Source organism: Oryctolagus cuniculus, chromosome 13 (genome assembly GCF_051225735.1).
Source record: "Oryctolagus cuniculus isolate XC-2025 breed Fujian yellow rabbit chromosome 13, ASM5122573v1, whole genome shotgun sequence".
Taxonomy (NCBI): domain Eukaryota; kingdom Metazoa; phylum Chordata; class Mammalia; order Lagomorpha; family Leporidae; genus Oryctolagus; species Oryctolagus cuniculus.
In genome coordinates, this window is record NC_142879.1 from 10099786 (window position 1) to 10127515 (window position 27730).

General features: G+C 42.5%; 1 long non-coding RNA gene across 1 annotated transcript in view; it reads left to right on the forward strand.

The window, feature by feature from the left end:
• The window catches only part of LOC138844856 (uncharacterized), a 93815-nt gene extending 77048 nt beyond the window's left edge, over positions 1-16767 (forward strand). Inside the window, exon 4 of the long non-coding RNA XR_016219484.1 lies at positions 16012-16767. This is a non-coding gene — a long non-coding RNA (uncharacterized LOC138844856). The remainder of the gene's footprint in view (positions 1-16011) is intronic.
• Positions 16768-27730: the final 10963 nt, after the last annotated feature.

The window sequence follows — 27730 nt, forward strand, 5'->3', positions numbered from 1 at the left end:
CACTGTTGGCTCATGGATCAGGGAGCCTGGGTGTTTGAATTTATACAGGAAGGTAAATTGTTTGTATGATTGACATTCTGATTATTACTATCAAAATGATTTCAACACTGCTCATCACCAGTGACATCACAGACATTGAGAATTTTCTAAGGAAATGAGCTGAGGACAGGACATAATTGCACTGGTTTTAAAATACGAAATTTCTGGATTGCAAGGGACACATTCTGTTGAGGAAATAGTTTTTCTTTTGTTTATTTCTTCTTTTGTTATGATCTCAAGAAAGGAAAGTTTATGTTGCAATCAGGTGACATCCGTGGAGGATGGGCAGTGATTTTGCTCACAGAGATGTTGGAAGCCCTGATCCACCCCTCCTGTGCCACTCACAAGGAAGTGACCTCTGTCCCCTGGAGTGCAAGGGAGGAGGGGAGACTCAGAGAGGCAGGGTCTGGCCAGTAAGGGTGTTATAGGGCCCAGTCAGTAAGTTGACTGAAGTGAAACCAAACAGCTTGTCTGTAGAACCATACTCGAAGCTGAGTTTGTAGGTGACGGGTAGAAAAGTGAGATTTAGGGCAGCTGGCATTGTGGCATATTAAGTAAAGCCATTGCCTGCAGTGTCAGCATCCCACATGGATGCTAGTTTGAGTCCCAGATGCTCCACTTCTGACCCAGCTTCCTGCTAATGCACCAGGAAAGTAGCAGAAGATGGCCCAAGAGCTCCGGCCCCTGTGCCCATGTGGGAGACTGGAAGATGCTCCTGGCTCCTGACTTCACAGCCTGGCCCAACCCCATCTGTTGTGGCCACTTGGGGAGTGAACCAGCAGATGGAAGCTCGCTCGCTCGCTCTCTGTCTCTCCCTCTCTCAGTAACTCTGACTTTCAAATGAATTATAGTAATAAACGAGCAGGTTGTTAGTGCTTATTAGGCTGGACTGTGTACGTTCCTTCTCTTCAGGAATAACTCGTATCGATGAGCGACTCACTGAAAGTAAAAAGGTCAGAGTAATGTTTCAGCAAGCTGTGCCCACAGCACTTGTGGGCTAGGCCTGGGGGGTACCATGGGACAGTGACAAATGGAGGATTCCTGCATTGACCTGATCCATTGGTCTGTTGGTGCAGACGGAGTGGGGACGAGGAACAGTTACAAGGTGAAGGTGTCCAGGTGGGACGATGCTTGTGGGCTTACTGCCCTCACAACCAGGATGCCTGAGAAATTCCTGGGTGGCTGCTGTTAATGCTACATGGAGAATCCAAATAACCAATCCAATAAAATAAGACCCAATAACACTGTCTCTGTATCTTTAGAAATCTGTACTTATTCCAAAGGTGTGATTAAAGGTTGGAAAGCAGTAAGCACCAGTATTTCTAATGGGGGGCTGTAGAATCTGCAGGAATTTTCCTTCAGATTGGAGGAAAGTCACCCAAGGTGTGTGTGTGTGTGTGTGTGTGTGTGTGTGTGTTTTGACAGGCAGAGTTAGACAGTGAGAGAGACAGAGAGAAAGGTCTTCCTTCCATTGGTTCACCCCCAAATGGCTGCTATGGCCGGCGCACTTTGCCGATCTGAAGCCAGGATCCAGGTGCTTCTCCTGGTCTCCCATGCGGATGCAGGGGCCCAAGCACGTGGGCCATCCTCCACTGCCTTCCCGGGCCACAGCAGAGAGCTGGACTGGAAGAGGAGCAACCAGGACAGAATCTGGTGCCCCAACCGGAACTCGAACCCCGGGCACCGGCACCGCAGGCGGAGGATTAGCTTAGTGAGCCGAGGTGCCGGCCCCAAGGTGTGTTTTACCAAGGGTTCCAGGCTGTCTGGAGAACTGGCATAGCCCACCTTTGGGATGCTATTGGTGTGTGTGGGAGTGGCTTCAGGCAGCAAAGGAGGAGAGAAGGAGCGGAGCAGGCACTAAGAGCCATGCTCACCTGTTTCTCACTTGTCTGGCTTTGCATTTGGCTCTTGAGAGCCTGGATACAGAAACAGTGGCTACAGCCTCTATGCCAGTAGAACGCTGATCCACATAAGAAGCCTGGAAACCAAACTACAAGTTCCTCAGCTGCCAGCGCAGGCAACCAGACCACAACCTCAGGAACAAATGGCTGGAGATGGTGAGCACTTGTGCAGTGACCAGCAAGAGCCCTCCTTTGGCCCCAACTTCCAACTAGGGACCAAGCAGGGGAAGCCAAATGCATTCAGCAAGCGAATCCCATATGCTGCCCTGTTTCTTGTTCACCTGCCTCCCACCTCCCCAGAGCAACAACTTCCAATCAGAGCAGACCCCAGCCTTCCCTTCGTGTCACGAAAAAGCTTTCCCACGCCACTATCTGCCTTTGAGTCTCTGCCAAAGGTAGCTAAGGGGGCCGAGTCCCTTGCTGGAGCAGGCGCTGAGTAAACATCCCCTGTTTGTTCTCACTGAGGCTGTTCTCACTTGTTGCCACGTTCCATAGAATTTCAGTTTGTTTTCATGAAACAATAATGTATTAAATTACCGGCGGGTAAAATAGTTGTTTTAGTGGAGTGCCGTGTTTATCCTGAGTCCCTGGTGCGCGCAAGCCCTACTGTGGTTTTGGGATCACCAGATCTTTTTGTAAAAGCAGTTTTATTGAGGTGAGGGTAACAGGTGCAGTGCAGGGGGAATGTAGCAGGCCTGAGACTCACACAGACCTGCTTGCCAGCTGGGCTCTTGGTTGGCAGTGTGGAAGCATGGCTATCAGGGAGGGTCCCACAGTCCTCACTTTGCCCAGACTGCACAAACAATGCCATTTATTTGTTTTCCTCCTGGGAACCTGAACATTTGGTGGGTTCTAGGCATGGGGTGCCTGCCTACATGATTAGTGAAAACTTTGGGGACTGAGTGTCTAATGACGGGGTGTGTGTTGTCGGAATTCCACGTGTGGATTCTTCCCTTGCCCTCAGCACCGCTTGTCTTTGCTGATTTGGTTTTGTTTCCTTTTGTTGCAGTAAATCTTAGCTGTGAGTCTGACTATACACCAAGTCTTGTGGGCCTGCTTAGCAAATGATTGAATCGTGGAATGATGCTGAGGACCCCCAAATATTAATCACAACAGCATTTTATAAGAAATTAAGACCTCATTTGAACCCACAGTCCGGATGCAAGGAAAATGTTACAAAGGACATGTTATCATTGGTGTTCAGATTGTTATTTCCGTAAAAACTAAAGAATATAGAGAATTTCTGCTTATCTCCCACAGAACTGTGAATTAGTAATAAATACAAAATAACAGTGAAGTTGCACTATGAAATGATGAGAATTCTTGGTATATTCTTTGAAGAATATGTTATATTCCGATGGGAAGCCAATTAGGAAATGCAAGTGAGAAAGATAAAAAAAAAAACCCCTATATGTGGAAAGTTGGGAATTGAACATCAAAAATTGGAGTAAGAAGTCGTTGGTATGAGTGATCCTCTGCCCTAGTTAGATGCATGGGTATCCAGTAGGGGATATTTTTAAGGTGCTTAAAGCAAGGCATCGTTCCGGGTGGAAGGAGAAACCTCCTATGTCAACAAAGAAGACTGCTCGAGGTTTGAGGTCTCCATTTTTGAATTTTTACTGCGACTAGCAAAAAACTAGGAAATTGGGATATATACTGTGCTAAAACCATACACACTTTAAAGTACATAGTGAAATTTTTATTTTGTATTCTTTGATGTTGGGAGAGAAACTTCAGTTATGCAAGTGTGTGTCATATTAATTTAGTGATAAATTTATAAGGATCAAATGAGTTACTTTGTGTGAGGCTACAAAATGTCAAGCAAATGTAAGATGAAGGTATTAGGCTGTGATTACCATCAAAGGTAGAAAGAGGGAGAGCTGTTCCATGTCTGCTGTTAAAATAGAGGACTCTCATCTGGCCAGTTGTATTCATGTGTCACCTTTCAGAAATGCAATAAGGCACCCATGTGGCAACATCAGCATCATGGTGGGGGGCATTTATGAGGATATAATTTATGTTGTCAGTGTAAAAGTTTCCTTTTTCTATAATTCTTAAGTATATAGGGAAAAATTTTAGACCTGCTGATGGTTAATTAGGGAGTTCAGTCTGTGGTCACATTTTGCTTCAGAAACTGTGGATCAGGAGTTTAGGAAGGTGCCGCCTACAGTGCTGGCATCCCATATGGGTGCCGGTTCAGGTCCTGGCTGCTCCACTTCTGATCCTGCGTGGGGGACCCGGAAGAAGCTCCTGGCTCCTGGCTTTGGATTGGCGCAGCTCCAGCTGTTGCAGCCATCTGGGGAGTGAAACAGTGGATGGAAGACCTCTCTTTCTTTCTCTCTCTCTCTGCCTCTGCTTCTGCCTCTGTGTAACTCTGCCTTTCAAATGAATAAATAAATCTTAAAAAAAAAGAAAGAGAGATTAGGAATTCAGACCAGTTCCAAAAGGATTTTGTGTATAACTGAAAACACTAGGGATAGCACCTGGCCAACTCATTGGGAATCATAAATTCAACCAAGGGGACAGAAAAATACCTTGGAGCAGATCTGAAGGTATGTGCCAATGGTTACTAAGAGTAAAGGTGACATTTAAAATGAGTTGACCTTTTCATTAGGGTTATGCTATTTTAAAATCATCTAGTTTGTAAATACTTGATTCTGTATTCTGTAAGTTTCTGGACAAAGTCAATAGTTGCTTTTATACTTTTAGTTAGATTTTAGAAAAATTAGTGGCACTTTTTCATTGATACCAGATGCCAAATCAGAACCTGGAGTGGCTTACTTCTTTCTTTTCCAATTTAATTAATTCCAGCAGATCATATGTTAAAATGAAACATTTCTTCAGTAAAATTTGCCACAAGATCTTCAGAGCTATTTCTTTCCTCTTTTTAATTTTGCATTCCATACTAACATCTTTGACTTCTCTAGAGAATCATTTCTTTTCATTCTCTGAAATGATTTTTCCTGCCTTTCCCCTTTAATGTGGAAGTGCTCCTTCAGCATTGCACAAACCGTCACATCTGTTAAAGAACATCTCCAAGTGATTCATTGCGAAGAGCAGTAAAAAGCTAGGATTATCCCCTTACTGAGGAAGAATTTATTATTCGCGTAATCTGAAAATGACTGGAGATGCTGAATACAGTAACATATACTTGAGTAGGTTGCAAAACAGAGTATCAGAGCAAATTGTCTTCTGTATAAACATAGATGGTATTCATAGTAAAACAGCCTTTTTTATGAAGAAAATATTTACATGGACAACATGAGCAACACAATTGGCTATGAATGGCAGGAGGAAAAAGCAATACTGTTGTGTAGAATTGTGCTAACTGGCCAGCCTTTAAGGCATGAGGTAACATGCACCTTTTTATAGTTTGCCTATTAGAAGTCCTGGTAATTCACAAGAGGTAAAGTTTTGTTTTGTTATATTGCTATTATTTTAAAAATTAATACATTGATTTATTTGTATTGATGCTCCTATTTTTTAAAAAGATTTAATTTTATTTATTTGAAAGAGTTAGAGAGAGAGAGAGAGAGAGAGGGAGGTCTTCCATCCGCTGGTTCACTCTCCAAATGTCTGCAATGGCTGGAGCTGAGCTGATCTGAAGTCAGGATCCAGGAACTTCCTCTGGGTCTCCCACATGGGTGCAGGGGCCCAAGGACTTGGGCCATCTTCTACTGCTTTCCCAGGCCATAGCAGAGAGCTGGATCAGAAGAGGAGCAGCTGGGACTAGAACCCTGCCTATGGAACCCTGCCTGCCCTCCTCCTCTGCTTTTTCAGGTGCATTAGCAAGAAGCTGGAGTGGAAGTAGAACACCCTGGACTTGAACTGGCAATGATATGAAATGCCAGCACCTCACGCAGTGGCTTAGCCTGCTGTGCCATGCCAGCACACTGACCCATTGATTCACATAACAGGTATAGGCAGCTTCTGATACAGCTTTCAAAGATCGCCACCTGCTGAGCTTACATGATGTGAACCCCACCTGCTGTGCTCCATAATGCCTCTGGTCTTGAGTGTGGGCCGACCTAGTGGATTGCTTCTCATCAACAGAAAGCAGCAAGATGTGTGTGTGTATGTGTGCGTGTGGGGGCATTTCTGAGCCTGGTTGCTAGTATTCCTTTTCTTGCTCTCTCTTGCTTGCTGCCTTCTCATGAGATGCTCTGTTGAAGGGTCCCTGTGGCAAGGAACTGGACTGACCTCCAGCCAACAGCTCATGAGACACTGAGGCCTGAGTCAAAAATGGTAACAGTAGGCATGGGAATGGATCTTTCTTTGTTGACCCTTGGGATGATGGAAGACTTTGGAGAGGCTGGAGCTGGAGTTACGCTGTGAGGTAGTAAGTGTTGGTTCAAGCCACTCGTATTTTGGGGTAATTTGTGACACATATGGTAGATGACTAAAGCAATGAATAAATTGGAGAACTGAACCGTCCATGGATTTGGGTTGTGGGGACATACAATTTAGTTCATTTAACTCCAGTAATCTGAAATGCTATATAAAATCTCTCTGAAGAGTTAAAAAGAATCATAAAATATTTTGAACATACTTTATTTTTCTAATTGTCTCTCTCCTTCACACCCCTCCCCCTGAGAATCCTTTTGTAGTTATTTTTCATGGAGATAGAACATTTCTTTATAGTTAATTACTTGCCAGTCAAATGATGAAAATGAAATAATGTGACAAAAATGTCATGTCAAGGAACACAAAATAGCACATATATTTATCACATGTTCATTACCCGTGAACAGAGTTACTTCCCGCGGGGTGCTGGGGCCATGCTCCTTTGAGGTAGTCTGCATGGGTTACGCCAGTCATCACGCATTACATCACATGTGAGTGGGGGCCAGCACCGTCAAATGCAATGTGCCACATGGAAATTGTCAAGGGAAGTTTCCTTTGAACTTACATGATGGAAAATTTTCAGTGCCTGATCTCACCCTGCGTACTCACATGTATCGATAATTCACAAAGCATATTGTGAGCAGCTAGCATTCTGGAGAATGTGATTAACAGCGTGGTGTTAGCTCTATGTGCATCGTTAAGTCTCCCATATTGTCATTGTACAGCTTTGAGCGAATACATCCACGTGAGCAAGGTGTAAGGAAAGCAGGCCTAGAGTTTATTGAGTTCATGTGCTTTGCTAGAGCAATTCAATGAAATTTAGAGATATTTCTGGTTTCATTTTTTTCCAGGTTTCATTTTTTAAATTTTTGAGTAAGTCTAGTAGCTCTGATTTGAAGCTGTACTGTGTTGTATGTTCATTCTCTTATGAATATAGCTAATTTTAAATAATTTAGTGCTTGGCTTAAGGGCAAATTTTGGCAAAATTAAGGGCAAAGATTCTTATTCCTGTACTTAAGGTACTCTAAGCATTTCAGTCAGAAGCAGAAGGTAAGCTCAGGTTCTCTCGTAGTTTGTTTGATTGGCTGTTCTGGTAAAAGGGGTTTAGAGGAGGGGAAAGTTTGATTTAACAGACATCAGCTAATTTCAACAATCCATAGTAGTTTGAGTACCCTTTACGCAGGAATCTGCTGGTGATTGGTTTTCTTTTTATTTTTTTATTAAAAAAAATGTTTTTTGAGAGGCAGAGTTAGACAGTGAGAGAGAGAGACAGAGAGAAAGGTCTTCCTTCCATTGGTTCACCCCCCAAATGGCCTCTACGGCCAGTGCTGCACCAGGAGCCAGGTGCTTCCTCCTGGTCTCCCATGTGGGTGCAGGGCCCAATGACGTGGGCCATCCTCCACTGCCCTTCAGCAGAGAGCTGGCCTGGAAGAGGGGCAACCGGGACAGAATCCAGCGCCCCGACCGGGACTAGAATCCGGAGTGCCGGCGCCACAGGTGGAGGATTAGCCTAGTGAGCCACGGTGCAGGCCTGGTGATTGGTTTTAAATATCAGCTCCTGCTGGATCAATACAATGCTAGTCAAGATAGAACAGAAGAAAAGTATACTCACAAGGGTTGGACTTGACTCGAGTGATAACTGGTTTGTAGTTCTGTAGTTAAATGTTATAAATCTTCTTAACATCATTGCTATGGGCAATTGGACAAACACAGCCTCTTCAAGCACAAGTCAAATTTACTTACTTTCTGGGAGTTTGCTGGTCTCTTTAGGGAGGAATTGATCTTGATTATCTGTTATTTGTTCAGAGTGCTTGTAATCAGTCAGGTGTAGCGAGTTATTCCATCTCCAAACACAAGTCTGCTCTTCCCCTGGGGCTTTTAATGGCGGTTACTTGCAGATGCCTTCGTGAAATGATCCTCTCCAAATTCCGGGAAAGGTGAAGCATGTGCTCTGAGTGAGTGACAGTGGTGGAAGAAGAGAATGGACAATTGCAGCTGTGTAGTTGGCTTTAGACATATTTCGCTACCTCAAAGTCCCGAGTAGTTGTCATCACAATACTTTGAACTTGCTGTTTTCCCTTTGCTTGAAACTTCCCAGTTACCATCTATTTTTCATTCAAGATTCAATTTAAGTGTTATCCCCAGGAAGGTGATTTTGAGGCTAGACCACTCCAAGCCTCACTCAGGTTTGCTGCCTCCCTTCGGTGCTCACGATAGCCTACGCTTACCTCTACATCATAGCACGTCTCACATTGTACTGTAAGATGGGCTTGCTTGTGTGACTCCCCTTAGCCCTCGCTTGTAATGCTTGAGGTCAGGAACCAATATCTGCCCAACACAGGAGTTCAAATGACAAGGATATTGCTTGGCACATAGTTGCTCAACAATTATTTGGATAATTGACAAATGAATAAGATTAGTTCAACTTAAAAAGAGGACAATTTATTGTTTATCCATGAGGAGTACGGCTATTCTACCATTTTATCTTATTATTGGCAATAACATTTTACTGGAAATTTTCAGTGATAAAAAGTCACAATTCAGAATTTTACCAGTCTTCTATGTGTATGTGAGTGTAACCGACATTATTATTCAAAAAACAAATCTATAGATGCATTGCATGTTAAGGGATTTTGAGAAAGTGTTACTGTTTTACATTAGACCCTAGTTAACTGCTGCAATTTTGATTGCCATAGAGAGAGAAAGTATTTCTGGTTGTTGCCTAATTATATCCAAAGACATGCATTTTGGTTATCAATTATTACATTTTTAAAAAAAATTTATTTTTTTGAGAGATGGAAATATAGACAGAGAGAGGGTTCATGACCCAGATGGCCACAACAGCTGGAGCTGGGCCAATCTGAAGCCAGGAGCCAGGAACAACTTCTGGGTCTCCCACATGTTTGCAGGGGTCCAAGCACCTGGGCCATCCACTGCTTTCCCAGACCATTAGCAGGGAGCTGGATCAGAACTGGAGCAGCTGGGACTCGAACTTCACCCATATGGGATGCCAGCACCACAGGAGGAGGCTTAACCTACTATGCCACAGCGACATTTGGTTATTGACCTTTGGTTATTGATTACTGCTATGTAACAAACTATCCCCAGCCTTGGTGATTCATAGTTCTGTTTGCTGATTTGGCTTAGCTAGACATTTCTCCCTTGTGGCCTCCCATGCAGCTATTGTAAAATGGTTGTGGTACCAGAGTCATCTGAAAGCTTGATGGGGTTGTATTTCCAAGAGGGATGCTTCCTTTACTTGTCTGATTCCTCACCTGGGATGACTGGAAAACTGTGGGCTGGCTGCTGGGTCTGTCTGTCTCTCTCTACCTAACCTCTTCATGTAGTTAGCTTGGATTTGTTCATAGTATGAAGTCTTCAGGCAATCGCACTTATTGTGTGGTACTGGCTCCCCCCATGCACTCTTTTCAAGAGACCCAGGTGGGAACTCAAGACTTATGACCTAGCCTCAGAAGTCAGGCAGTGTCTTTTTGCTGGATTCTGTTGGTAAAATATGTGTCACATTTCTAGCCTAAGTTCAAGGTGAGGAAACTCCATATAGGCATGCCTATTGGGAAGTGTTATTGGGAAGTGTAGTCCATTGGATGGTCACCTTTGGAGAATAGCTACCATTCTACATATTTCATGTTACAGAGTATGATATTTTTCTACTAGGTAGGACCTCATTTGACAAATTCAATCTCTTTTTATAATTTCTTCTGACATAATAAATATCTTAACATGATTTAAAAGATGTAGCAGCAGTATAATGGCCCTGAAGATTTTCATATCCTAATCCCTAGAGGCTGTGACCATGTTGGGTTTACATGGCTGAGTAGAATTAGGCTGGCAAGTAGAATTAAGGTTGCAATCAGTTAAACCTTAGCCTTCCAGCATAGGCACTGGCAGGAAGCTAGAATTAGAAGTGCAGCAGGGAATTGAACCTTGATATGGGGTACAGGGGTCCCAAGTGCTGACTTAACTGTAGTGCTAAATGCTTTGATTCTTGTTCTTTTTTTAGGATTTTATTTATTTATTTATTTTTTCTAGAGGTAGAGTTACAGACAGTGAGAGGGAGAGACAGAGAGAAAGGTCTTCTGTTTGCTGGTTCACTCCCCAAATGGCCGCAATGGCCAGAGCTGCGCCGATGTGAAGCCAGGAGCCAGAAGCTTCTTCCAGGTCTCCCCCGTGGATACAGGGGAGAGTGCCATCTACCACTGCCTTCCCAGACCATATCAGAGAACTGGATGGGAAGAGGAGCAGCTGGGGCTAGAACTGGTGCCCATATGGAATTAACCTACTGCGCCACAGTGCCAGCCCAATTCTTGTTCTTTTTTTTTTTTCTTAAACTTTTATTTAATGAATATAAATTTCCAAAGTACGACTTATGGATTACAATGGCTTCCCCCCCATACCGTCCTTCCCACCCACAACCCTCCCCTTTCCCACTCCCTCTCCCCTTCCATTCACATCAAGATTCATTTTCGATTATCTTAATATACAGAAGATCAGCTTAGTATACATCAAGTATGGATTTCAACAGTTCTTGTTCTTAATGGTTGAATGGTTGCATTGGTGTATCAGTAAATGGATAAACCATAAATTGTTGGCTGTTACACTCTATTGCTGAGCAATGCAGAAATAAACTTCCCTACCCACAATATTTTTGAACCTTTGTCAAATTCTTTCTTTGGGTGCTTTTCTAAAAATAGAAATTTAGAATTAAGGGGCATGAGTTTTTAAATATTTTGTTATACTCTACATTTATTTTATCACGTGAAATTTTCTGATATCTTTGAAAGACATTTTCAGGATCCTGGCTCATCATTTGATCCTTTTGTTCTTGGCAATTCGAACAGCTCTCGTTTCATAGATCAACGTGTGTCTTGGATGACCAGCAGAGGTCATCTAAGAAATTAAATATCACACCTGCAGCTCGAATTTTCAGTTGGAGGTTGACCTTCATGTAAATCAGAGAGAAAACAGTCTTGAGTCAATGCTTGCCAATTCTAATAACATATAATAGTAAAGTCAAACCTCTGCTTCTTCCACATCACCGCCTACTTTTTTTTTAAGTGCCTTCATGCCTGTGGAAGACTCAGCAGTATTCAATTGTAATTTCTCTGGTCGCAAGCTATGTTATGGCCTTGCATTTGGAACATGTTTCTTTTTCATGCTTTTTGTTGTTACTTTCACATATTTTCTCTTTTATTCATACTTGAATTAGTTTATACCAAGCAGCACATTCCAGAGATCTTGGGATCAAAATGCCTAGTATAAATTATTAAGTATAGACTTAATACTTTTGATAAGTACTTTTCCTGTTATATGCTTCACGCTCCTATATAATGATGTATATTATAGAGGGGTGTTCTAGAGTTAAACAATTAATGTTATCTTGTTAATACAGTTACACTTCCATGAATATGTTATCATCATTCTTGAAGTATATATTAATATACTTTATAATCATTTAGCATTGATCTAAGTGTGTGAGAGTTATTACTTTCTATGTTCAACCATTCTATATAAACAGGAAATAAGACAGAAAAGATTACAAAACAAAATACCAGTAATAAAAAATGTTTAAATGTTTTGTCCTAAACACTTCTTTCTGTGCTGTCTTTGGAAGATAGCTTGGACACGACAAATGCCTTCTGTGAAGGTTAACTTATGTGTCAACATGATGGGCCGGGTGCCTAATGTCTGAGTAAATATTTTTTCTGGGTGTGTCTGGAAGCGATTACCTTTTGAATTGGTGGCTGCGTGAACAGGTGACGTTCGCCAAAGTGGAGGGGTCCTTGGCGGGCCTGGGGAGGAAAAGAAGGCAGAGGAAGGTCGGAGCTGCACTCTCCTCCCCCTGGCGGTTGGAGCTGGAATGACATCTTCTCAGCCCTCAGTGCCACTGGTCCTGGGGCTTCAGCCTCAGTGTGCAAACCATGCGCTCAGTGCTCTGGCTGTCCAGATGTGGAAGGGGACCACTGGCTAGCCAGGCTCTACTGCTGGCACGTGGGAGGGCATGGGATTTTCCAGTCTCCGTAATCATGTAAAGCAATACCTTATAATAAATGATTCATTTAGCTAACATAATCTAAATCTCTTATTTGTTCTAGTTTTCTGGAGAACCTAATAGACCATTGAAACAGACGCTTGTTAGATATAGGAACGTTGGTTTGTGTTTTGAAAGTTCACCTGGATGACCCCAACAAAGCTGTTACCTGAGCAAGGCAACAGAGGCCCTGCTGTTTTCTTCTCTGCCAGAATTAACCTGGTTATTTTAATTTTACATATAAAATATATAATTTTTATTACAGTTAGATTTTTATAGCACACACATATATAAGGGGGTTTCAAAAAGTCCTTGGAATTGGTTATTATGTAAGAACTACATTTTTCCTTAAATTTATTTGAGAGGCAGAGTTAAAGAGAGAGAGAGGTCTTCCATCTGCTAGTTCACTCCCAAGATGGCCACAAAGGCCAGAGCTAGACCAGCCTGAAGCTAGGAGCCAGGGGCCTCTTCCTGTTATCCCAAATGGGTACAGGGGACTAAGCACTTGGGCCATATTACACCTCTTTCCCAGGCCATAGCAGAGCTGGATTGGAAGAGGAGCATCTGAGACACAAACTGGCACCTTTATGGGATGCTGATGCTGCAGGCGGAGGCTTAACCTGCAACGCTACAGCAGTGGCCCCGTGAACTACACGTGTTTAAAAAAAACTTTTCAGGGCTGGTTTTGTGAGGTAGCCGGTAAAGCTGTGGTCTCGGATGCCAGCATCTCAGATGGGCACTGGTTTGTATCCCAGTGGCTCCACTTCCAATCCAGCTTCCTGCTAATGGCCTGGGAAAACAGTAGCAGATGGATCAAGTCCTCGGGCCCCTGCACCTACGTGGGGGACTGAGATGAACTCCTGGCTCCCGGATGGGCCAGGCCGTTGTGGCCATCTGAGGAGTAAAGCAGCAGATAGAAGATCCCCCTCTCTCTCTGTCTCTCCCTCTGTAGCTCTGACTTGCAGATAAATCTTTAAAATGTTTTTCCACTAAAATTATCTTTTTTAAAGATAAAGTTAATCTTTTTAACTTAAAAAATTGTTTATTTGAGAGGCAGAGAGAAAGAACTCCAATCTGTCTTGAAAGAACTTCCCAGATGCCTACAACAAATGGGGCTGGGCTGGGGCTGCAGCTGGGAACCGAGAATTCAATCCAGGTCTCCCAAGAGGGTGGCAACAACCCAACTACTTGAGCCATCGCCTGCTACCTTCCAGGGTCTGCATTAGCTGGAAGTTGAGTCAGGAGCCACACTAGGAATTGAACCCAGGCCATGTGATATGGGATGTGGGTGTCTTCACTGCTAGTCTAAATTCCTGCTTCCGTAAATTTACCTTTTAATTCCCTTTTCCATGAACATTTTAAAGTACTGTCACATGAACGCTACCTTTTCCTTAAGGTAACAGGCTCATTGCAGTCTGCACTGAGTTCGGGGTTCCTCTTTCAGCATACCCTGTTGAAGGGATTCTTTGGCCATCATGTTAATATGGGCTCCTTTTAAAACACACAGTGCAATCTCACTTTGATCGAATCAGTCCACTTCTCACTTTTTTAAAAAAGATTTATTTAATTATTTGAAATGCAGAGTGACAGAGAGAGGGAGAGGGAGAGGGAGAAGGAGAGAAAAGAGAGGGTGAGAGAGAGAAGAGAGGGAGGGAGGGAGGGAGCGAGGGAGAGAGACAGAGAGGGTGAGAGAGAGAGAATTTTCTACTTGCTTGTTCTCTCCCCAGATGGTTGCAATGGCCCAGGCCATATTAACTTGAATTAAAATTTCTTTCCTTTTGTGTCTCATTTGACTTTGTCAGAATTCTGTGTTGCTGATTGGGTAGGTATCATCCTATAATGTTCTCCCGTAGAGTTTGTCACCATCAAATGTGTAAGCAGTTATTTTCAGCATGAGTGTTGACAAACTGACATGCATTTTTAAACATTTTATAAATAGAACTTTCATTTGCTGAATTTCGTGAATGAAATGTCTCAGGTATGTTTTCACATTCAGGAATTTGTGACTCATGGGACCAGTGATACCATTGTTCTTGTCTCAGTGACGTCACTGTTCAGAGCAGTGGAAATTAGAGTAACAGGTTTAATTTTGTTCTCTCTGACAAATCCGTGGTACAAAAATTGTGCTTTATATTTATGTGGCATTTCCATGACTGATTCAGATCCTAAGGTGAGAGGGTGAAATTCATCTTTCCTGATAGGCTTTATTTCCTCAGAGCAGAACTTCTCTGCCGAGCGGGACTGCTAATATTGTTTTTCTTGGATAAAACTCTATGACACCATTTAGGTGATATGTGCAATTTAATCTGTGTTAATAAGGGTCAACGTTACCATCTGGAATACAAAGTAAAACCACCTCTTGAGGAAAAGAAATGATCAAATATAGAAACCCATTAGAAGAGTTTTCTTTAACATTCATTTAATTATGATATGGAAGGGAAATTTCACTCTGTGAGAGTCAGATTTTGGAATTAAAGTTAGCCCAAGTGCTGGGAAGTTTCGTGGTTTCTGCAGGCTGCAAAGCTCTGAGTGAAGTGTGAGACGACAGTGGCTGGTCTCAGTTCCTGTGTTTGCTGGCTGCCATTACTTTAAAATGTCTGGCTCTCTTTGCCACCCCATCTCCTCTAAGCATTTTGTTTTTAATCTCTTTTTAACCATGAAGTGCTTAAGTCTCTCCTCTCCAGGGTTTCTCATTGATCAAAGGCACCAACATCCTTTTTCTTCTACTACTAATTCTGAAACAGACCCCTGCCAGGCTGAGTCTGTAATGCTTCCAGACCATTTCTTGTGTTTCCCTTTCTCCCTTTCGCACCCTTTCCTGTCCTTCTCCCAACCTTTCTCCACGGATGCTTGCTGTAAAGAAACACATTCTTCCTGTATTAAGTTAAAATCCCTAATGTTCTAGAAGATAAAGCCTATAATGTTCTGTAATGTTCTTTTATATTTGAGATCTGACTTTTTTTGTTTTACACAATGACCTGATGGCTTTTAAATTAATTAGACAATATAAAATTTGTATATAAGTCTCCATAACTTGGTGTGGTGATTATACATTACTCTCATACTTTCTGGCATTGTTAAATCCAACATGTTTTTAAACAATTCCTGACATGGTGATTTTGAACAGATTTAAACGTTCATATTAGGAGAAGCATTTATAAAACTCACCTCTGATGGTTTGGTTTACATATAGGTGATTTGTTTTAATTTTGATGAATTATGGCTTTTTCAGCTTCAGGTGACACAGGGACACTGATCATGGTAGACAGGAAACTTTGAAAATGAACCATATTTTGCTCTTCTGAAAGAATTGCTCATTTTACACTTGGGTAAAGGGCTAAAGGGTTTTAAAGATCTATTTCCTCCAGTAATAGCAAGGAGAATTTCTTTTAAAAGAGCCATGCCAAAGGTAGGGATTTTAGGATTTCTCCACCGAATCCCAGGGTAGCAAGGACCCTGAGCGCAGTCCTCTAAGATGTGCATTGCAATTATAAAAATGATGTCCTCGATGAACACAACCTCTCAGGTATGGGACTCAAGGACTTCAGTGATGGCAAAAAATTCAAGCCGTTACTTTGGTCGGATGACTCTCTCCCCCCGACCCCGTCTCTCTCATCATGGTGAGGTAGTGCACCACATTTTCTTTTGGGTGACTCTTGAACTTGTCTTACTCCTTAGGTTCTGTAACAGGAAGGACACTGGAATTGTCACACAAAGACTGAATGGTCCAAGGAGCAAACACAGCATCCATCTCCCTAAATCCTTGGAGATTCCTGAAGCACTTGGATCCTTGAAGATATCCCCGGGTGCTCTATCAGCTCTAATCCAGATTGTATTGAAGCCATTCTAGGAGGAACTTCTGACTCTGCTTCTAAAAATGTGGTATTTATTGGGTATTGATCCATTAGTCTGCTTTTTGAACCAGCAAACACTAGCAGTGATCATCTCCTTGTACCCACCCAGCAGTGAGCAACAGAAAGCACCCCTGCCCTTACTAGGCCTGCTGTGAGACGGATGGTTACATGATGGGAGAAGCCTACACCGAGCTGCTTCCAGCCAACGATGCATGTAGTACTGAAAATCCCCCAGGATAATGGGACAGTCAGTAGCTGGGTGATTCCTGTTTATTGAAATGATGATGATGAGAAGATTTTTAGATATAAAATCTGTCTGGAGATGGAACTTGTCCTGCATGGATTCCAAGAAGAAATAGTTGAGGGGAACAGCCAGCTGGATATGTGCAAAGACTGGATAGCATGGCTAGGTTCCGAGAGTGTAAGGAGTGAGACTGAGAGCAGTAGCAGGTGAAGTCAGACAGGAAGACCGAACTAGGCCAGGCAGGGCCTTGGAGAACCCGAGGGATTTTATTTTATTTTATGTAGATAGAGAGTTTTAAGGAAGGAACTAATATAAAAAAGAATGTATACTTAAAAAGAGATTATCTTGGCTGCTCTGAGATGATGGATTGTAGAAAATAGATCAATATTTTAGTTTACATACTAATTTTTTTTTTTGACAGGCAGAGTGTACAGTGAAAGAGAGACAGAGAGAAAGGTCTTCCTTTGCCGTTGGTTCACCCTCCAATGGCTGCCGCAGCTGGCGCACCAGGCTGATCCGATGGCAGGAGCCAGGTACTTCTCCTGGTCTCCCATGGGGTGCAGGGCCCAAGCACTTGGGCCATCCTCCACTGCACTCCCTGGCCACAGTAGAGAGCTGGCCTGGAAGAGGGGCAACCGGGACAGAATCCAGTGCCCCGACCGGGACTAGAACCCGGTGTGCGGGCGCCTCAAGGCGGAGGATTAGCCTAGTGAGCCGCGGCGCCGGCCAGTTTACATACAATTTTTAATCTTCACGATGTACAAGTGAAAAAGATATTTGTAATTTCTGTATAAATGATGAGAAATCTGAGGCTTGAAGAGCTTGAGTAATTTGTACAAAACCATACAGTTTGCAGTTATCAGTGTGAGGACCTGGATTCCCGTTCATCTCGGAAGTGTAAGTTTATATTCCCTTTAAACATTTGCTTGTTTTTATTTTATTTGAAAGGCAATGAGAGGGAGGGAGGGAGGGAGGGGAGGAGGGAAAGAGAGAGAGAGACAGAGAGAGAGAGGGAAAGAGAGAGAGAGATCCATCTTATATTTGCTAGTTCACTCCCCAGATGGCCACAATGGCTGGGGCTGGGCCAGGTTGAAGACAGGAGCCAAGAGCTTCTTCCAGGTCTCCCATGTGAGTGGTAGGGGCCCAACTACTTGGGCCATCATTCTCTGTTATCCCAGGACATTAGCAGAAAGCTGAAATGGAAATGGAAAAGCTGGGACTTCAACTGGTGCCCATAGGGGCTACTGGCATCACAGGAGGAGACTTCACCCACTATGCCACAGCGCCAGCCACGAGCAGCATCTTAACCACTGCACCGCACACCCAACCCAAAGATCTTGTCTCTTTTTGGCAGGTGACTCTAGTTAGGGTAACATACAGAATAACCACAGAGGAAAATGAACTCCCATAATTACTAGGTAAGAGTAAGTAAGCTTAATTTATTATTGGATAACATGCATGCATGCAAAATAGAAAAGTGCATACCTGCATGTTTATAGCTCGAGGATTTGTTACAAAATGAACGCACCTGGCTTGCTGTCACTAGATAAAAGCCTCCAGTGCCCTTTCATACGTGCTATTTCTCTATAAAGATAACCATTATTTTGATTTCTAGCATTTGAGGTTGTATTTGCCTGTTTTAAACACTGTATAAAACGAATCATTATTCTGTGATGTCTGGCTCTTTAGATCAATATTTTATTTGACAAATTCATCTATGTTGTTGTGTATAGTGGTTGTTTGTCCATTTTCATCCTTGAAGATTATTCCATGGTTTGTATACACAATGATCTATTTATTTCCCCCATTGGTGGATATTTAGGTTATTGACAGTTTTGGGCTTTTGTAACTATTGTTGTAAATAGTCTCAGATGTAGCTCTGGTGAACACATATAGGCAAGTCTGTTGGAATTTTAAGTAGGGGAAAGTCTGCAGGATTGTTAACGTATGTCTTTAGCCCTAGTCATAGGTAAGATGGAGTGTTTGTACCAGCTCATGACATTGCACATTTCCCAAATTCATGTTCAGTGACATCATGTTGTTATCTTGAAGCAGCCGCTAGAGGAGAATTTCTACCGCGGAACGGTCAAAGCTGCGGATCATTCCCCAGCCCCTATCAGAGAATCGGTTGTTAAATGTTTACTGACACACCACTGGCTTTGGTTATCATTTTCTTACTTCTTTCCTTATTAGTTGCACTAGTTTGCATACCCATCAATGATATGATGGGTCTTTTTTTTGAGTTATAATTCATTATTTTCTTTTAAAATTAAAGTAGTAGTCATCCTTCCATACAAGGAAAGGATTGGAAGGAAAAAAATCATAATATTCAAAGATAGGCTTTTGGTGAACAAAGCAAGTATGGACTTTGAGCTACATGAGATCTTCAGAAAGTGCTCAGAATATATTTTTTTCTACAAAGAAACCTTTTATTTAAGGAAGATAAACTTCATACATTTCATAAGTACGATTTTAGGAATATAGTGATTCTTCACACCATACCTGCCCTTCCAACCACTCTCCCTGCCTTCTCCGTCTCCCTCTCCCGTCCCCTGTCCCATTCAACATGAAGATCCATTTTCAATTAACTTTATAAACAAAAGACCAACTCTATAGTAATAAAGAGTTCAACAATTTATTTGAAAAAAAAAAAAAACAAGAAAAAAATGCTCCTCAACAGTTGAGACAAGGGCTGTTCAAAGTCATTGCATCCTGAAATTAATTTTACTTCTTTTTTTCTTAGAAACTTAATTAACTTTAAATAAGCACTCAAGAATGATACATCTGTTGCAAGCACTTAGACATAATTATACAACTCTTTGAGGACAGAGGTCCTGCATAGGAAGTTAGTGCACAATGACTCTTGTTAATTTAACAATTAACACTTTTTTTTAAAAAAGATTTCTTTTATTTATTTGAAAAACAGAGTTACACAGAGAGGTAGAAACAGAGAGAGAGGTCTTCCATCTGCTGGTTCACTCTGGCTGCAACGGCTGGAGCTGGGCCAATCTGAAGCCAGGAGCCTGTAACAACTTCTGGGTCTCCCATGTGGGTGCAAGGGCCCAAGGGCTTGGGCCATCTTCTACTGCTTTCCCATGCCATAGCAGAGAGCTGGATTGGAAGAGGAGCAGCCGGAACTAGAACTGGTGCCAATATGGGATGCCAGTTCTTCAGGCCAGGGCTTTAACCTGCTGTGCCACAGCACCAGCCCCAACAATTAACATTCTTAAGTATGATGTCAGTGATCATCTGAGGCTCTTGACATGAGGTACCAAGGTTATGGAAGCCTTCTGAATCCACAAACTCATTCCGTAGTTAGACAAGGTCATAAGCAAAGTTGAAGTTCTCTCCTCTCTTTAGAGAAAATGCCTCCTTCTTTAATGGACACTTCTTTCCACCATCTAAGTCCTTCGTGTAGGACATTTTTGTCACAATATCTTGGCTTTCCATGTCTGAATGCTCTCGTGGACTTTTCAGCCAGACCAGAATGCCTTAAGGGCTGATTCTGAGGTCAGAATGCTTTTTAAAGCAATTATGAGTCTGCTGTGTGGACTGCTTCCCATGTTGAAGCATTCACTCCTTTTAAATTCTACCTATTGTTATTACCAGACACTCAATCCTATCCATATGATCACTTTAACACTTAGGCTGGGTGGTAAAAATACCATCTTAAGGGGGTTTGGGGTTCCATGTGCTGGGAAAACTGGATTTCCACGTGCAGAAGCATGAAGCAAGACCCCTACCTTGCACCTTACACAAAAATCCACTCAGCATGGATTAAAGACCTAAATCTACGATCCGACACCATCAAATTATTAGAGAACATTGGAGAAACCCTGCAAGATATTGGCACCGGCAAAGAATTCCTGGAAAAGACCCCAGAAGCACAGGCAGTCAAAGCCAAAATTAACTATTGGGATTGCATCAAATTGAGAAGTTTCTGTACTGCAAAAGAAACAGTCAGACGAGTGAAGAGGCAACCGACAGAATGGGAAAAAATATTTGTAAACTATGCTAAGATAAAGGATCTACAGAATCTACAAAGAGATCAAGAAACTCCACAAAAACAAAACAAACAACCCACTTTAAGAGATGGGCCAAGGACCTCAATAGACATTTTTCAAAAGAGGAAATCCAAATGGCCAACAGACACATGAAAAAATGTTCAAGATCACTAGCAATCAGGGAAATGCAAATCAAAACCACAATGAGGTTTCACCTCACCCCGGTTAGAATGGCTCACATTCACAAATCTACCAACAACAGATGCTGGAGAGGACGTGGGGAAAAAGGGACACTAACCCACTGTTGGTGGGAATGTAAACTGGTAAAGCCACTGTGAAAGTCAGTCTGGAGATTCCTCAGAAACCTGAAGATAACCCTACCATTCGACCCAGCCATCCCACTCCTTGGAATTTACCCAAAGGAAATTAAACTGGCAAACACAAAAGCTGTCTGCACATCAATGTTTATTAGAGCTTAATTCACAATAGCTAAGACCCAGAACCAACCCAAATGCCCATCAACAGTAGACTGGATGAAGAAATTATGGGACATGTACTCTATAGAATACTATACAGCAGTCAAAAACAATGAAATTCGATCATTTGCAACAAGATGGAGGAATCTGGAAAACATCATGCTGAGTGAAATAAGCCAATCCCAAAGGGACAAATACCACTTGTTCTCCCTGATTGCAACAACTAACTGAGCACCAAAGGGGAAACCTGTTGAAATGAAATGGACACTATGAGAAACAGTGACTTGATCAGCCCTTGCCCTGACTGTTGATGAACAACTTAATACATTATCCCTCCTAGTATTTTTTTTGTTTGTTCTACTTGATGCTATAGGTTGAATTCTGTAATTAATACACAGTTATTCTTAAGTGTTTAAATTTAACTGAAAAGTGATCCCTGTTAAATATAAGAGTGGGAATAAGAGAGGGAAGAGATGTACAATTTGGGACATGCTCAAGCTGACTTGCCCCAAACGGTAGAGTTAGAAACATACCAGGGGATTCCAATTCAATCCCATCAAGGTGGCATGTACCAATGCCATCTCACTAGTCCCAGTGATCAATTTCTGTTCACAACTGATCATAATGATAGGACTAAGAGTCAAAGGGATCACATAAGCAATACTAGTGTCTGAAAATACTAACCGATAGAATAAAAAAGGGAGAGAATGATCCAACATGGGAAGTGAGATACACAGCAGACCCATAGAATGGCAGATGTCCTAAACAGCACTCTGGCCTCAGAATCAGCCCTTAAGGCATGCGGATCCAGCTGAAAAGCCCATGAGAGCATTTCAGGCATGGAAAGCCAAGACACTCTGGCAAAAACAAAAACAAAACAAAACAAAACAAAAAAACAAAACCTAAGTGAAAGATCTCCGCGAGTGAGTGAGATCCCAGTGGAAAGAACAGGTCATCAAAGAAGGAGGTACCTTTCTCTGAAGGGAGGAGAAAACTTTCACTTTGACTATGACCTTGTCTAAATATGATCAGAGTCAGATTTCATTTTTTTACATTAAATAAACATTTAATTCCATTTTCCATGAACTTTTTTGTGTATGATAGCTCATGTTATTCTACATTCTCACCATATTTGCTGTCTTGGTTTTAACTTCAGCTATTCTGATAGCTTTGTAGCAGAGTCTAATTCTGAATTTAATTGCTATTTGGAAACAGCTTTGCGTTGCTCATTTGAGCTTGCTCCCTGAGTTTGGGAACTGTGATGTGAATTTTGAGGGCAAACCTTTCACAGTGAAGATGGGAGCAGCTGAATGCAGCCTGCTGTGGATTGGGGGTGTGGAGATTCTTTCATTCTGCAGAAGGTAACAGTGCGCTGGCCGCTTAGAGTGTCTTCTCTCTTTCAGAGATGTGTGAAACCTTATTTCTAACTTCCGCTATAGTTCCTTTATTTATAAACTTCTGTAATAGGTTGATACTAAATGAAATTTAATAATGTCCATAAATAAAAAGTGGTGCTACGAGATGTAAACATAAAAGATGAATTTCTCCTTGACGTCTACTCGTGGGACCCCCTGGGAAGACAGATGGCCTGAGAACCCATACACTGCGTGCTCAAACAGCACATCAAGTTCTTCACCATATCTTAGGTTTTGCAGGTGGCGGCGAGTGGTCTTTCCAGCTTGTGTCACAGTTGCCAGCAGCCTACTGGTGGGTGATTTCTGGTGACTGCCCCAGCCACTCTGGCTTTATCTGACTTCTGTGTTCTGCCACACCAAGCAACTGACTGGACATCAGCTTAAAAATAACCTGGTGCATTTGGATTTGAGAAGCTAAAAGCTCTTTTAAGCCAAGATGGCATTTGCTGCTATATTTGAAAATGATTTGTCTACCCGAGTTGGGCCAGGCACAGTAATATGCTTTATGTTGCATGTCCCATTCTTTCTTTATTAATTGAGTAATGAAAAGTAAGTGGGAAGATGTGTGAATATAGAAACAAGGATTTCCATAACAGAGAAACGTTCTGTGAATCCTGCGGAGGTTACTTCCAGAAAGTTACTCAAATGCCATCTTAGTATGGAAACTGGAAGAGCCATGCGTAGAACAGTGAGATTCAGGACCCTGATTACACAATAAACAAGATGCTATGGAGGAGCACACGGAAACTACATGGAGTGATTCTGGATCTTTCTGCTTTTTTGGGTGGAGGAGTCACTTTTAATTTATGTTTTGTCTTAAAATATTTTGCTTATCCAGTTTTATTGTGCAAATGAATGTACAGGACTAGGGTATATAAAGCCTCTCTATGGAACTGACAGTGAAATCTTTGGGAACACGTGTGGATTTAGGAAAATAAGCACATGGAATTCAGGGACCTTTCAAAGCAGGTAAAGTGGTTTGGTGGCTTAAATCTGGAGAGTTCAGCAGGTGAGGAGTCAGCTCAGAGGTCCCGAAGCTGAGAGAAGTGCAGGGCTAAGGCCAGTGCTTCCAACGCTTCCCCCAGGAGACACACGCCTTCCTCTGAGGCCACATCTTTTGTCTATCCTGCTCTCTCCTCATACCTAATCTCCCACTTGTACTCTGGACATCGCATCAGACTCTCCCTGTCACCTGGACCGCTCCCAGTCCTATCAGAACACAAACATCTTTTGGTCTTTCCTGTCTTTGGAAAACCCTGAAAACTTTCTGGGTCCCCATATTCCTTCCAGTGACCCCTCCATTGCTGAGTAGAGAGAGAGAGGCGTCCCTGACTGTCCCCTCCCGAGTCCTGAGGGACTCCTGGGACTGCTGTGTTGCTGAATGACTGTAGCCCCCGTCAGCCACAGTCCCGGGGGTGCACACTCTCAGGGATCCTTCTATCCTCATTTTCTCTCCTCTCTGTCATCAGCACAGCTCGGGGGCCCCGGAACCTGAGCCCGGGGCTGCTGCCTGTCCTCCACGTCGCTCACCGCGGCCGGCACACAGCCCTGGTGCTTCCCCTCCTCAGACCCCACACCTGCTCCTTGTTGTCAGGAGAGAGCTTTCCTCCACTCTGCGTGGATAATTTCTCATTCTTAGTGCTCAGCCTTAATACTGTCTTCTCAGAGATGCTTCCCATAAATGGTTTATGTAAACTCTCTGGGGTGGGTGTGCACTAAGATACCTGTGACACAGACAAGGAGGAGCTAGCAAGGAAGAGCCGAGGGCTCCAGTTCCTCCCTAGAGCCCAGACTGTGCCATACAAATTTCTCCCTTTCTGTGGGAAAACCCAGCTTCCCTGGCCACATAGAACCAGACCCAGCCAAAAATAACCAACATGGCTGATGGCTGTGTCTCCATGATGATTTTTAGCTCATTACAAAAATATCACCATGGCTGACACTCCTACTCCCACCATGCACCAGGCTCCTTGACACTAGTGAGATTTCTAAAAAAGGCCAAGAAATGGGTGGTACTCAAACCCAGCTCCAAACTCCTCTGCAAACGAATGTTCAATTAAAGCTCACCCAGACACCACACCCTGCACCTTCAGATCCTGTGAAAGATTGGCCCTGAATGTCCTCGCGTGTTGCTCACTGCATCTGGGGAGTGACAGTGGATGGAAGCTCTCTGCCCTATTCGGAGTGGAAGCTTTGTTATCAAAAACTGTGCTAGATATCCTTGAAGAATGAATAAAGGCAGAATCAAATGGATTAAAATTTATATGAATCTTGCTATGATTTTATCCCAATATATAGGCCTTGTTTTGAATTCAAATGATAGCATTCTCAAGTAATTTTTCAAAAAAGTTTCATTTTTCCATATGTATGATGCTGCTATAAATAAATTGCCTTTTCATTGAGCTTTTCATCCAAAAATTTTAGGCAGCATTTAAAAAGCTTTGGATCACACTCATGCTCTACCCCCACTTAACTGAATCTGCTTACTTGTATTAATTTTAAATTAAGCAGAGTTGTGCAGCTCGACACCCTATGAAAGGTGCTAAAATCCCCCACATTCTCAGGTTTGCTCCTCTCTACTCCGCTGTGTAGAAGTTCTGCCTGCCTTTGTGGCTCTAATGTCACCTGATTTGGGTTGCTCCCTATGTCTTATTAATTCCACTGTCTGGTGTAATTGCAGCCAGAAGTGCAGAGTAATTTGAATGCTTTTGACAAGGATAGCTTTGGATAATCTTTTATTTATGTAATTAGCTTGGCTTAATTAAGGGTCAAACCTGAGGGGCTTCTGCAGCCATTGCTATTCTACACTCCACATTAAATGCTTTCAGTTTTACCCAGGGTAATTCCATTTCAGGACAGAGAAGTCCCAGCAGGACAATCTGACCTGATTCTGTGCCCTGTACACACACAGAGATAAACTCAACTGCAGCTCCAAGGGCTTTGTGTTTTTGACTTGTTCATCTTTTCCCGACTGCCTTGCAGAGACATTGCTTCTCTCCTGTTCTCATTTTATTCGTTCTCTTCCTAACCCTCAATTGTCTGTTTGGCTCATCCAAAAATAGAAGCGTTATCTTCAACAAGCTGTTGATAACTGCTTCTGTGTCAGGGAAGAGACGCAGACCCTGACTGGATCATGTGGCTTTTCCATTTGTCTTCTCCTTTAGTACAGATATTCCTGCAAAAGTGTTTCTGATCATCCAGAGATTTGAGTAGAAACTGGAGCACAGAGAATAGGCTATAAGATATTCTTCATTAGCAGGGGAGGCCTGGGGCTGCTGAGCAGAGGGAGGCGGGCTGGAAGATGGGCCGTCAAGACAGGCGCAGCGGAGCTGAAACTTAACAGGAGGGCTTGGAACGGAGAGGAGTTTGAACATGCTGGAAATAGAAGTTATGTGAGATAAGTAATGAATGTCTCATGTTCTCAGAATTTTCTTTTTAAAAATGTATTTGAGAGGCAGAGAGGAAGAGCTTCCATCTGCTGGTTCATCCCCAAGTGCTTTCAAAGGCTGGGGCTGGCCGGGACCAGAGCCAGCAGCCTGGAACTCCACGCAGGTCTCCCAAGTGGGTGAAGGGACCCCAGTTACCTGAGCCACTGCTGCTGCCTCCCAGGGTCTGCACTGGCAGGGCTGGGAACAGAATCTGCTGTGGGGCAGAGCTTTCTCACCCGCTAGGCTAAATGCCTGCTCCTCTACATTTTTCTTTATCTTGGTTTTGCTTATACAAGACAAAAGCTTGTGACTATGTGGATCTTGTCCAGGTTTGTTGAGGATTTTCTTGTTCTGTGGGGAGGAAAAATGTATGATCCTTGCTTTCCTGTCTTTTCCTCTTTTAATTCATTCTGTGCCCGAGCTAGCAGATTGATTTCCTAAAACGTGCCTTTTGTCATGTCAAGCTACTCTTCAGGAATCTAAAATGGTTCCTCACGGCCTATTGTGTAGAGTAGAAACATAGCATCCCTTGCTTTAATTATATCCAGCCTTATTTCTCACTCTTTCCATGTCTCCCCTTTCTCACTCCAGGCCTTTTCTTGGCTTTGCATTTTTAAACTCATGTCCATGGATCACATATGTATTTGATTCTAGTATAAGACCAATGCAACCCTACTGTACCCTACTGTGGATGATCCAAATATGAATAAGATAAGTTTAATAATTTAGTGGGAGGGAAAAGCCCTAAAGAGACATACACAAAAAACTCTATTTATGCAAGCTTTTTTGTGGGGAGTCTAGAATGCCCTTTTTTTCTACTTTTATAATTACAGTGTAAAATTCAGGGTTTCTAGGCCTCTGATCTCTATTAATGCTTCTCAAACTTTATCATGAACAAGAATCATGTGAAGATTGAGATTCTAGGGCCCCAACCCCAGGGATTCTGAGTCAACACATGAGGGCTCAGACTAGAATTCCTGGTGGTTTTCATGCTTAAGCTACAGGGACCATACTTAGCGGAGATACAGTCTATCCAACAACCTGAAGAAGTAGATTGTGTCTTCTCCAACAGGGAGAATGACACTCAAAGGAGAATAGCTGACTAGTCCATGGCCCATGGCTCATGAATGATTGCTCACGTGTTGTGACCTCTGCATCCTACTGCCTTTGTTCAGTCTGCATGGTTTTGAATGCATAGCTCAGTTCTCTTGTTTATAATCATTTATGCTGTAGTTCTCATGGCGCAGTACACAGACCCTATGGGCCTTCAGATCCATTTGAAGTTATTTTTATCATAGTAGTAAAATGTTATTTCTCTTTTTCACTGGGTTGACATTTGCCACCATGCTGCCAAAACCAAGGCACCTTAGCCTAAAGTGTAGCACTGGGACTGAGCTATGCTTGTAGTCATTGTCTTTCTTTATCACCATGTGCTTTCTGTTGGAAAAAATGCCTGTGAGAGTACTGATTTTATTAAATCTCAATTCTTGAGTGTATATCATTTTAACATTCTGTATGACAAGATGGGAACTAAGCATAAAGTCCTTTGGATGTATACTGAAGTATGGCGATTGTTTTGAGGAAAAGCATTTGTTTGTGTTCGTGTTTGAGTTGGGAGCTGAAGTAGCTGCTGTGTTCATGGAATGACATTTTCACTTGGAGGAACAACTGACAAGCAAGCTAGAGTTACCCTAGTTCATTTGGAAGATATTTTCTTGAAAATAAATGAAGTAAGCATGTCATTAAAAAAAAAATCTACAGACTTTTTTTATTGCCAATGAAAAAAATGTGAGCTCTCACACAAAAATTAGAAAGCTGGAAAACTTGTATTTTTCATCATGAGCTAGTCAGTTTCCCAATATGTAAAGACTTTTCCAATGAGACTAGAGGTAGTTTAATAAATGAGATTTTTTTTGACTGTGTGATAAAATGGGCAGTGGATGGAAGATCTAGATAGCTCAGGGAACCAATACTTT